Source organism: Eschrichtius robustus, chromosome 13, assembly GCF_028021215.1.
Source record: "Eschrichtius robustus isolate mEscRob2 chromosome 13, mEscRob2.pri, whole genome shotgun sequence".
NCBI classification, from domain to species: domain Eukaryota; kingdom Metazoa; phylum Chordata; class Mammalia; order Artiodactyla; family Eschrichtiidae; genus Eschrichtius; species Eschrichtius robustus.
Window position 1 is genome coordinate 76748273 of NC_090836.1, and position 9977 is coordinate 76758249.

Consider the following 9977-nt stretch of genomic DNA (forward strand, 5'->3'; position numbering starts at 1 on the left):
TTAAATGCTCCAACCAAAAGGCATAGACTGGCTTAATGGATACCGAATTAAGACCCATGTATATGCTGTCTACAAGAGACCCACTTCCGACCTAGGGACACATACAGACTGAAAGTGAGGGGATGGAAAAAGATATTCCATGCTAATGGAAATCAAAAGAAAGCTGGAGTAGCAATACTCATATCAGATAAAATAGACTTTAAAATGAAGACAATTACTAGAGACAAACAAGGACACTACATAATGATCAAAGGATCAATCCAAGAGAAAGATATAACAGTTGTAAATATTTATGCACCCAACATAGGAACACCTCAATACATAAGGCAAATGCTAACAGCCATAAAAGGGGAAATAGTAACACAATCATAGTACAGGACTTTAACACCCCACTTTCACCAATCGACAGATCATCCAAAATGAAATTAAATAAGGAACACAAGCTTTAAATGATACATTCAACAGATGGACTTAATTGATAGTTATAGGACATTCCATCCAAAACAGCAGAATACACTTTCTTCTCAAGTGCTCATGGAACATTCTCCAGGATAGATCATATCTTGGGTCACAAATCAAGCCTTGCTAAATTTAAGAAAATTGAAGTTGTATCAAATATCTTTTCCAACCACAACGCTATGAGACTACATATCAATTACAGGAAAAAATCTGTAAAAAACACAAACACATGGAGGCTAAACAATACACTACTTAATAACCAAGAGATCACTGAAGAAGTCAAAGAGGAAAGAAAAATATACGTGGAAACAAATGAAATTGAAAACACGATGACCCCAAACCTATGGGATGCAGCGAAAGCAGTTCTAAGAGGGAAGTTTATAGCAATACAATCCTACCTCAAGAAACAAGAAACATCTCAAATAAACAACCTAACCTTAAACCTAAAGCAATTACAGAAAGAAAAACAAAGAAACCCCAAAGTTACTAGAAGGAAAGAAATCATAAAGATCAGATCACAAATAAATGAAAAACAAATGAGGACACGATAGCAAAGATCAGTAAAACTAAAAGCTGGTTCTTTGAGAAGATAAATAAAATTGATACACCATTAGCCAGATTCACCAAGGAAAAAAGGGAGAAGACTCAAATCAACAGAATTAGAAATGAAAAACAAGTAACAACTGACACTACAGAAATACAAAGTATCATGACAGATTACTACAAGCAACTCTATACCAATAAAATGGACAGCATGTAGGAAATGGAAAATGTCTTAGAAAAACAAAACCTTCCAAGACTGAACCAGGAAGAAACAGAAAATATAAACAAACAGACCAATCACAAGCACTGAAATTGAGACTGCGATTAAAAATCTTCCAACAAACAAAACCCAGGACCAGATGGTTTCACAGCTGAATTCTATCATTTAGAGAAGAGCTAACACCTATCCTTCTCAAACTCTTCCAAAATATAGCAGAGGCAGGAAGACTCCCAAACTCATTCTACGAGGCCGCAACCACCCTGATAGCAAAACCAGACAAAATGTCACAAAGAAAGAAAACTACAGGCCAATATCACTGATGAACAGAGATGCAAAAATCCTCAAAAAAATACTGGCAAATAGAATCCAACAGCACATTAAAAGTATCATACACCATGACCAAGTGGGGTTTATCCCAAGATTGCAAGGATTCTTCAATATATGCAAATGAATCAATGTGATAAACCATATAACAAATTGAAGGAGAAAAACCATATGATCATCTCAATAGATGCACAAAAATCTTTCCACAAAGTTCAACACCCATTTATGATAAAAACCCTCCAGAATGCAGGGAACTTACCTCAATATAATAAAAGCCATATATGACAAAGCCACAGCCCATATCATTCTCAAAGGTGAAAAACTGAAATCATTTCCTCTAAGATCAGGAACAAGACAAGGTTGTCCACTCTTACCACTGTTATTCAACATAGTTTTGGAAGTTTTAGCCACAGCAATCAGAGAAGGAAAAGAAATAAAAGGAATCCAGACTGGAAGAGAAGAAGTAAAGCTGTCACTGTTTGCAGATGACATGATACTATACATAGGGAATCCTAAAGATGACCAGAAAACTACTAGAACTAAACAATGAATTTGTTAAAGTAGCAGGATAAAAAATTAATGCACAGAAATGTCTTGCATTCCTGTACACTAATGATGAAAAATCTCACAGAGAACTTAAGGAAACACTCCCATGTACCATTGCAACAAAAAGAATAAAATACCTAGGAAGAAACATACCTAAGGAGACAAAAGACCTGTATGCAGAAAACTATAAGACACTGACGAAAGAAATTAAAGATGATACAAACAGATGGAGAGATATACCATGTTCTTGGATTGGAAGAATCAACATTGTGAAAATGACTATACTACACAAAGCAATCTACAGATTCAATGCAATCCCTATCAAACTACCAATGGCATTTTTCACTGAACTAGAACAAAAATTTCACAATTTGTATGGACACACAAAAGACCCCGAATAGCCAAAGCAATCTTGAGAAAGAAAACGGAGCTGGAGGAATCAGGCTCCCAGACTTCATCCTGTATTAAATGCTACAGTAATCAAGACAGTATAGTAATGGCACAGAAACAGAAATTTAGATCAACGGAACAGGATAGAAAGCCCAAAGATAAACCCACACACATATGGTCACCTTATATTTGATAAAGGAGTCAAGAATATACAATGGAGAAAAGACAGCCTCTTCAATAAGTGGTGCTGGGAAAACTGGACAGCTACATGTAAAAGAATGAAATTAGAACACTCCCTAACACCATACACCAAAATAAACTCAAAATGGATTAAAGACCTAAATGTAAGGCCAGACGCTATAAAACACTTACCAGAAAATATAGGCAGAACACTCTGCTAGATAAATCACAGTAAGATCCTTTTTGACCCACCTCCTAGAGAAATGGAAATAAAAACAAAAATAAACAAATGGGACCTAATGAAACTTAAAAGCTTTTGCACAGCAACGGAAACCATAAACAAGACTAAAAGACAACCCTCAGAATGGGAGAAAATATTTGCAAATGAAGCAACTAACAAAGGAATTTTTTTTTATAGTTTCTTTTTTTTTATATATATATATAGGTATATATTTTTAACATCTTTATTGGACTATAATTGCTTAACAATGGTGTGTTATTTTCTGCTTTATAACAAAGCGAATCAGCTATACATATACATATACCCCATATCTCCTCCGTCTTGCGTCTCCCTCCCACCCTCCCTATCCCACCCCTCTAGGTGCTCACAAAGCAACGAGCTGATCTGTCTGTGTTATGTGGCTGCTCCCCACTAGCTATCTGTTTTACATTTGGTAGTGTATATATGTCCATGCCACTCTCTCACTTCATCCCAACTTACCCTTCCCCATCCCCATGTCCTGAAGTCCATTCTCTATGTCTGCGTCTTTATTCCTGTCCTGTCCCTAGGTTCTTCATGACCATTTTCTTTTAACTTTTTAGATTCCATATATATGTGTTAGTATACGGTATATGTTTCTCTCTTTCTGACTTACTTCACTATGTAAGACTGACTCTGTGGCCATCCACCTCAATATAAATAAGTCAATTTTGTTTCTTTTTATAGCTGAGTAATATTCCATTGCATATATGTGCCACATCTTCATTATACATTCTTCTGTTGATGGGCACTTAGGTGGCTTCCATGTCCTGGCTATTGTAAACAGAGCTGCAGTGAACATTGTGGTATATGATTCTTTTTGAATTATGGTTTTCTCAGGGTATATGCCCAGTAGTAGGATTGCTGGGTCGTATGGTAGTTCTATTTTTAGTTTTTTAAGGAACCTCCATACTGCTGTCCATAGTGGCTGTATCAATTTACATTCCCACCAACAGTGCAAGAGGGTTCCCTTTTCTCCACACCCTCTCCCGCATGTATTGTCTGTAGATTTTTGATGATGGCCATTCGAACTGGTGTGAGGTGATACCTCATTGTAATTTTGATTTGCATTTCTCTAATGATTACTTATGTTGAGCATCTTTTCATGTCTTTGTTTGCAATCTTTATGTCGTCTTTGGAGAAATGTCTATTTAGGTCTTCTGCCCATTTTTGGATTGGGTTGTTTGCTTTTTTGATATTGAGCTGCATGAGCTACTTGTAAATTTTGGAGATTACTCCTTTGTCAGTTGCTTCATTTGCAAATATTTTCTCCCATTCTGAGGCTTGTCTTTTTGTCTTGTTTATGGTTTCCTTTACTGTGCAAAAACTTTTATGTTTCATTACGTCCCATTTGTTTATTTTTGTTTTTATTTCCATTTCTCTAGAAGGTGTGTAAAAAAGGATGTTGCTGTGATTTATGTCATAGAGTGTTCTGCCTATGTTTCTTCTAAGAATTTTATAGTGTCTGGCCTTACATTTAGGTCTTTAATCCATTTTGAGTTTATTTTTGTGTATGGTATTAGGGAGTGTTCTAATTTCATTCTTTTCCATGTAGCTGTCCAGTTTTCCCTGCACCACTTATTGAAGAGGCTGTCTTTTCTCCATTGTATTTTCTTGCCTCCTTTATCAAATATAAGGTGACCATAATTAATATGTGACCATATGTGCATGGGTTTATCTCTCGGCTTTCTATCCTGTTCCGTTGATCTATATTTCTGTTTCTGTGCCAGTACCATACTGTCTTGATTTCTGTACTTTGTAATATAGTCCGAAGTCTGGGAGCCTGATTTTTCCAGCTCTATTTTTCTTTCTGAAAATTGCTTTGGCTATTTGGGGTTTTTGTGTTTCCATACAAATTGTGAAATTTTTTGTTCTAATTCAGTGAAAAATACCATTGGAAGTTTGATAGGGATTGCATTGAATCTGTAGATTGCTTTGTGTAGTATAATCATTTTCACAATGTTGATTCTTCCAATCCAAGAACGTGGTATATCTCTCCATCTGTTTGTATCATCTTTAATTTCTTTCATCAGTGTCTTACAGTTTTCTACATACAGGTCTTTTGTCTCCTTAGGTATGTTTCTTCCTAGGTATTTTATTCTTTTTGTTGCAGTGGTAAATGCGAGTGTTTCCTTAAGTTCTCTTTGAGATTTTTCATCATTAGTGTATAGGAATGCAAGAGATTTCTGTGCATTAATTTTGTATCCTGCTCCTATACCAAATTCATTGATTAGCTCTAGTAGTTTTCTGTTAGCATCTGTAGGAGTCTCTATGTATAGTATCATGTCATCTGCAAACAGTGATAGCTTTACTTCTTCTTTTTGATTTGGATTCCTTTTATTTTTTTTCCTTCTCTGATTGCTGTGGCTAAAACTTCCAAAACTATGTTGAATAATATTGGTGAGTGTGGGCAACCTTGTGTTGTTCCTGATCTTAGAGGAAATGTTCTCAGTGTTTCACCATTGAGAACGATGTTGGCTGTGGGTGTGTCATATATGGCCTTTATTATGTTGAGGTAAGTTCTCTCTATGCCTGCTTTCTGGAGGGTTTTTGTCATACATCGGTGTTGATATTGGTCAAAAGCTTTTCCTGCATCTATTGAGATGATCATATGGTTTTTCTCCTTCAGTATGTTATATGGTTTATCACATTGATTGATTTGTGAATATTGGAGAATCCTTGCATTCCTGGGATAAACCCCACTTGATCATGGTGTATGATCCTTTTAATGTGCTGTTGGATTCTGTTTGCTAGTATTTTGTTGGGGATTTTTACATCTATGTTCACCAGTGATATTGGCCTGTACTTTTCTTTCTTTGTGACATCTTTGTCTGGTTTTGCTATCAGGGTGATGGTGGCTTTGTAGAGTGAGTTTGGGAATGTTCATCCATCTGCTATATTTTGGAAGAGTTTGAGAAGGATAGGGGTTAGCTCTTCTCTAAATGTTTGATAGAATCCACTGTGAAGCCATCTGGTCCTGGGTTTTGTTTGTTGGAAGATTTTTAATCACAGTCTTGATTTCAGTGCTTGTGCTCAGTCTGTTTATACTTTCTATTTCTTCCTGGTTCAGTCTCGGAAGGTTGTGCTTTTCTAAGAATTTGTCCATTTCTTCCAGGTTGTCCATTTTATTGGCCTATAATTACTTGTAGTAATCTGGCATGATACTTTGTATTTCTGCAGTGTCAGTTGTTACTTCTTTTTCATTTCTAATTCTATTGATTTGAGTCTTCTCCTTTTTTTTCTTGATGAGTCTGGCTAATAGTGTATCAATTTTGTTTACCTTCTCAGCACAACAGCTTTTAGTTTTATTGATCCTTGCTATTGTTTGCTTCATTTCTTTTTCATTTATTTGTGATCTGATCTTTATGATTTCCTTTCTTCTTCTAACTTTGGGGTTTTTTGATTCTTCTTTCTCTAATTGCTTTAGGTGTAAGGTTAGGTTGTTTATTTGTGATGTTTCTTGTTTCTTGAGGTAGGATTGTATTGCTCTAAATTTCCCTCTTAGAACTGCTTTTGCTGCATCCCATAGGTTTTGGGTCATCGTGTTTTCATTGTCATTTGTTTCTAGGTATTTTTGATTTCCTCTCTGGTTTCTTCAGTGATCTCTTGGTTATTTAGTGGTGTATTGTTTAGCCTCCATGTGTTTGTATTTTTTACAGATTTTTTCCTGTATTTGTTATCTAGTCTCATAGCATTGTGGTTGGAAAAGATACTTGATACAACTTCAATTTTCTTAAATTTAGCAAGGCTTGATTTGTGACCCAAGATACGATCTATCCTGGAGAATGATCCATGAGTTCTCGAGAAGAAGGTGTATTCTGTGTTTTTTGGATGGAATGTCCTATAAATAGCAATTAAGTCCATCTTGTTGAATGTGTCATTTAAAGCTTGTGTTCCTTATTTATTTTCATTTGGATGATCTGTCCATTGGTGACAGTGATGTGTTAAAGTCCCCTACTATGATTTTGTTACTGTTGATTTCCCCTTCTATGGCTGTTAGTATTTGCCTTATGTATTGAAGTGCTCTTATGTTGGGTGCATAAATATTTACAATTGTTATATCTTTCTGTTGGATTGATACTTTGATCATTATGTAGTGTCCTTTTTTGTCTCTTATAATAGTCTTTATTTTAAAGTCTATTTTGTCTGATATGAGCCTTGCTACTCCAGCTTTCTTTTGATTTCCATTTGCATGGAATAACTTTTTCCATCCCCTCACTTTCAGTCTGTATGTGCCCATAGGTCTGAAATGGGTGTCTTGTAGACAGCATATATATGGGTATTGTTTTGGTATCCATTCAGCCAGTCTATGTCTTTTGGTTGGAGCATTAATCCATTTACATTTGAGGTAATTATCAATGTGTATGTTCCTATTATCATTTTCTTAATTGTTTTGGGTTTGTTATTGTAGGTCTTTTCCTTGTCTTGTATTCCTGCCTAGAGAAGTTCCTTTAGCGTTTGTTGTAAAGCTGGTTTGGTGGTGCTGAATTCTCTTAGCTTTTGCTTCTCTGTAAAATTTTTAATTTCTCCGTTGAATCTGAATGAGATCCTTGCTGGGTACACTAATCTTGTTTGCAGGTTTTTCCCTTTCAGCACTTTAGATATGTCTTGCCACTCCCTTCTGGCTTGCAGGGTTTCTGCTGAAAGGTCAGCTGTTAACCTTATGGGGTTTCCCTTGTATGTTATTTGTTGTTTTTCCCTTGCTGCTTTTAATAGTTTTTTGTTTTATTTAATTTTTGGTAGTTTGATTAATATGTGTCCTGGCGTGTTTCTCCTTGGATTTATCCTGTATGTGACTCTCTGCACTTCCTGGACTTGATTGACTATTTCCTTTCCCATATTAAGGAAGTTTTCAACTATAATCTCTTCATATATTTTCTCAGTCCCTTTCTTTTTCTCTTCTTCTTCTGGGACCCCTATAATTTGAATGTTGGTGCATTTAATGATGTCCTTGAGGTCTCTGAATCTGTCCACAGTTCTTTTCATTCTTTTTTCTTTATTCTGCTCTGTGGTAGTTATTTCTACTATTTTATCTTCCAGGTCACTTATCCATTCTTCTGCCTCAGTTATTCTGCTATTGATTCCTTCTAGAGAATTTTTAATTTCATTTATTGTGTTTTTCATCATTGTTTGTTTGCTCTTTAGTTCTTCTAGGTCCTTGTTAAACGTTTCTTGTATTTTGTCCATTCTGTTATCATAATTTTTGATCATCTTTACTATCATTACTCTGAATTCTTTTTCAGGTAGACTGCCTATTTCCTCTTCATCTGTTTGGAGTGGTGAGTTTTTACCTTGCTCCTTCATCTGCTGTGTGTTTCTCTGTCTTCTCATTTTGTTTAACTCACTGTGTTTGGGGTCTCCTTTTCACAGGCTGCAGGTTCGTAGTTTCCACTGTTTTGGTGTGTGCCTCTAGTGTTTAAGGTTGGTTCAGTGGGTTGTGTAGGCTTCCTGGTAGAGGGGCCTGGTGCCCATGTTCTGGTGTATGAGGCTGGATCTTGTCTTTCTGGTGGGCAGGACCATGTGTGGTGGTGTGTTTTGGGGTGTCTGTGACCTTATTATGATTTTAGGCACTCTCACTGCTAATGGGTGGGGTTGTGTTCCTGTCTTGCTAGTTGTTTGGCATAGGGTGTGCAGCACTGTAGCTTGCTGGTCGTTGAGTGGAGCTGTGTCTTAGCGTTGAGATGGGGATCTCTGGGAGTGCTTTCACTGTTTGATATTATGTGGAGTCGGGAGGTCTTTGGTGGACCAATGTCCTGATCTCGTCTCTCCCACCTCAGAGGGTCAGACCTGACAACCTGCTGGAGCACCAAGACCCTGTCAGCCACATGACTCAGAAGAAAAGTGAGAAAGAAAGGAAGGAAGGAAGGAAGGAAGGAAGGAAGGAAGGAAGGAAGGAAGGAAGGAAGGAAGGAAGAAATAAAATAATTAAAATAAAAAAAATTTTTAAATATAAAAAATAAAACAAATTAAAAACTAATAAAAAAAAAATGAAAGAAGAGAGCAACCAACATAAACAAACAAACATAAAAAACCAAAAAAAAAGCAGGCAGACAGAACCCTAGGACAAGTGGTAAAATAAAGCTATACTGACAAAATCACACAAAGTCCACTGCCTCAATTTTGGGATGATTCGTTGTCTATTCAGTTATTCCAGAGATGCACGGTGCATCAAGTTGATTGTGGAGATTTAATCCGCTGCTCCTGAGGCTGCTGGGAGAGATTTCCCTTTCTCTTCTTTGTTCACACAGCTCCTGGGGTTCAGCTTTGGATTTGGCCCCGCCTCTGCATGTAGGTCACCCGAGGGCATCTGTTCTTTGCTCACACAGGACGGGGTTAAAGGAGCAGCTAATTCCGGGGCTGTGGCTCACTCAGGCTGGGGGTGAGGGAGGGGTAAAGAATGTGGGGCGAGCCTGCGGCGGCAGAGGTTGGCGTGACGTTGCACCAGCCTGAGGCATGCCGTGTTTTCTCCCAGGGAAGTTGTCCCTGGATCACCAGACCCTGGCAGTGGCGGGCTGCACAGGCTCCCAGGAGGGGAGGTGTGGATGGTGACCTGTGCTTGCACACAGGCTTCTTGGTGTCTGTAGCAGCAGCCTTAGCATTTCATGCCTGTCTGTGGTGTCCGCATTAATCCCGCGGCTCGCGCCTGTCTGTACCTCGCTTAGGCGGTGCTCTGAATCCCCTCTCCTTGCGCACCCCAAAGCAATGGTCTCTTGCCTCTTAGGCAGGTCCAGACTTTTTCTTGGACTGCCTCTCAGGTTGCTGTGTCACACTAGCCCCCTTCAGGCTATGTTCACGCAGCCAACCCCAGTCTTCTGCCTGGGATCTAAGCTCTGAAAATGGAGCCTCAGCTCCCAGCCCCCACTCATCCTGGTAGACGAGCAGACAAGCCTCTCAGGCTGGTGAGTGCTGGTCGGCACCGATCCTCTGTGCAGGAATCTCTCCACTTTACCCTCTGCACCCCAGTTGCTGTGGTCTCCTCCATGGCTCCGAAGCTTCCCACCCCCCCCCACCCCCGCCATGTCTGCCAGTGAAGGAGCTTCTTAGTGTGTGGAAACT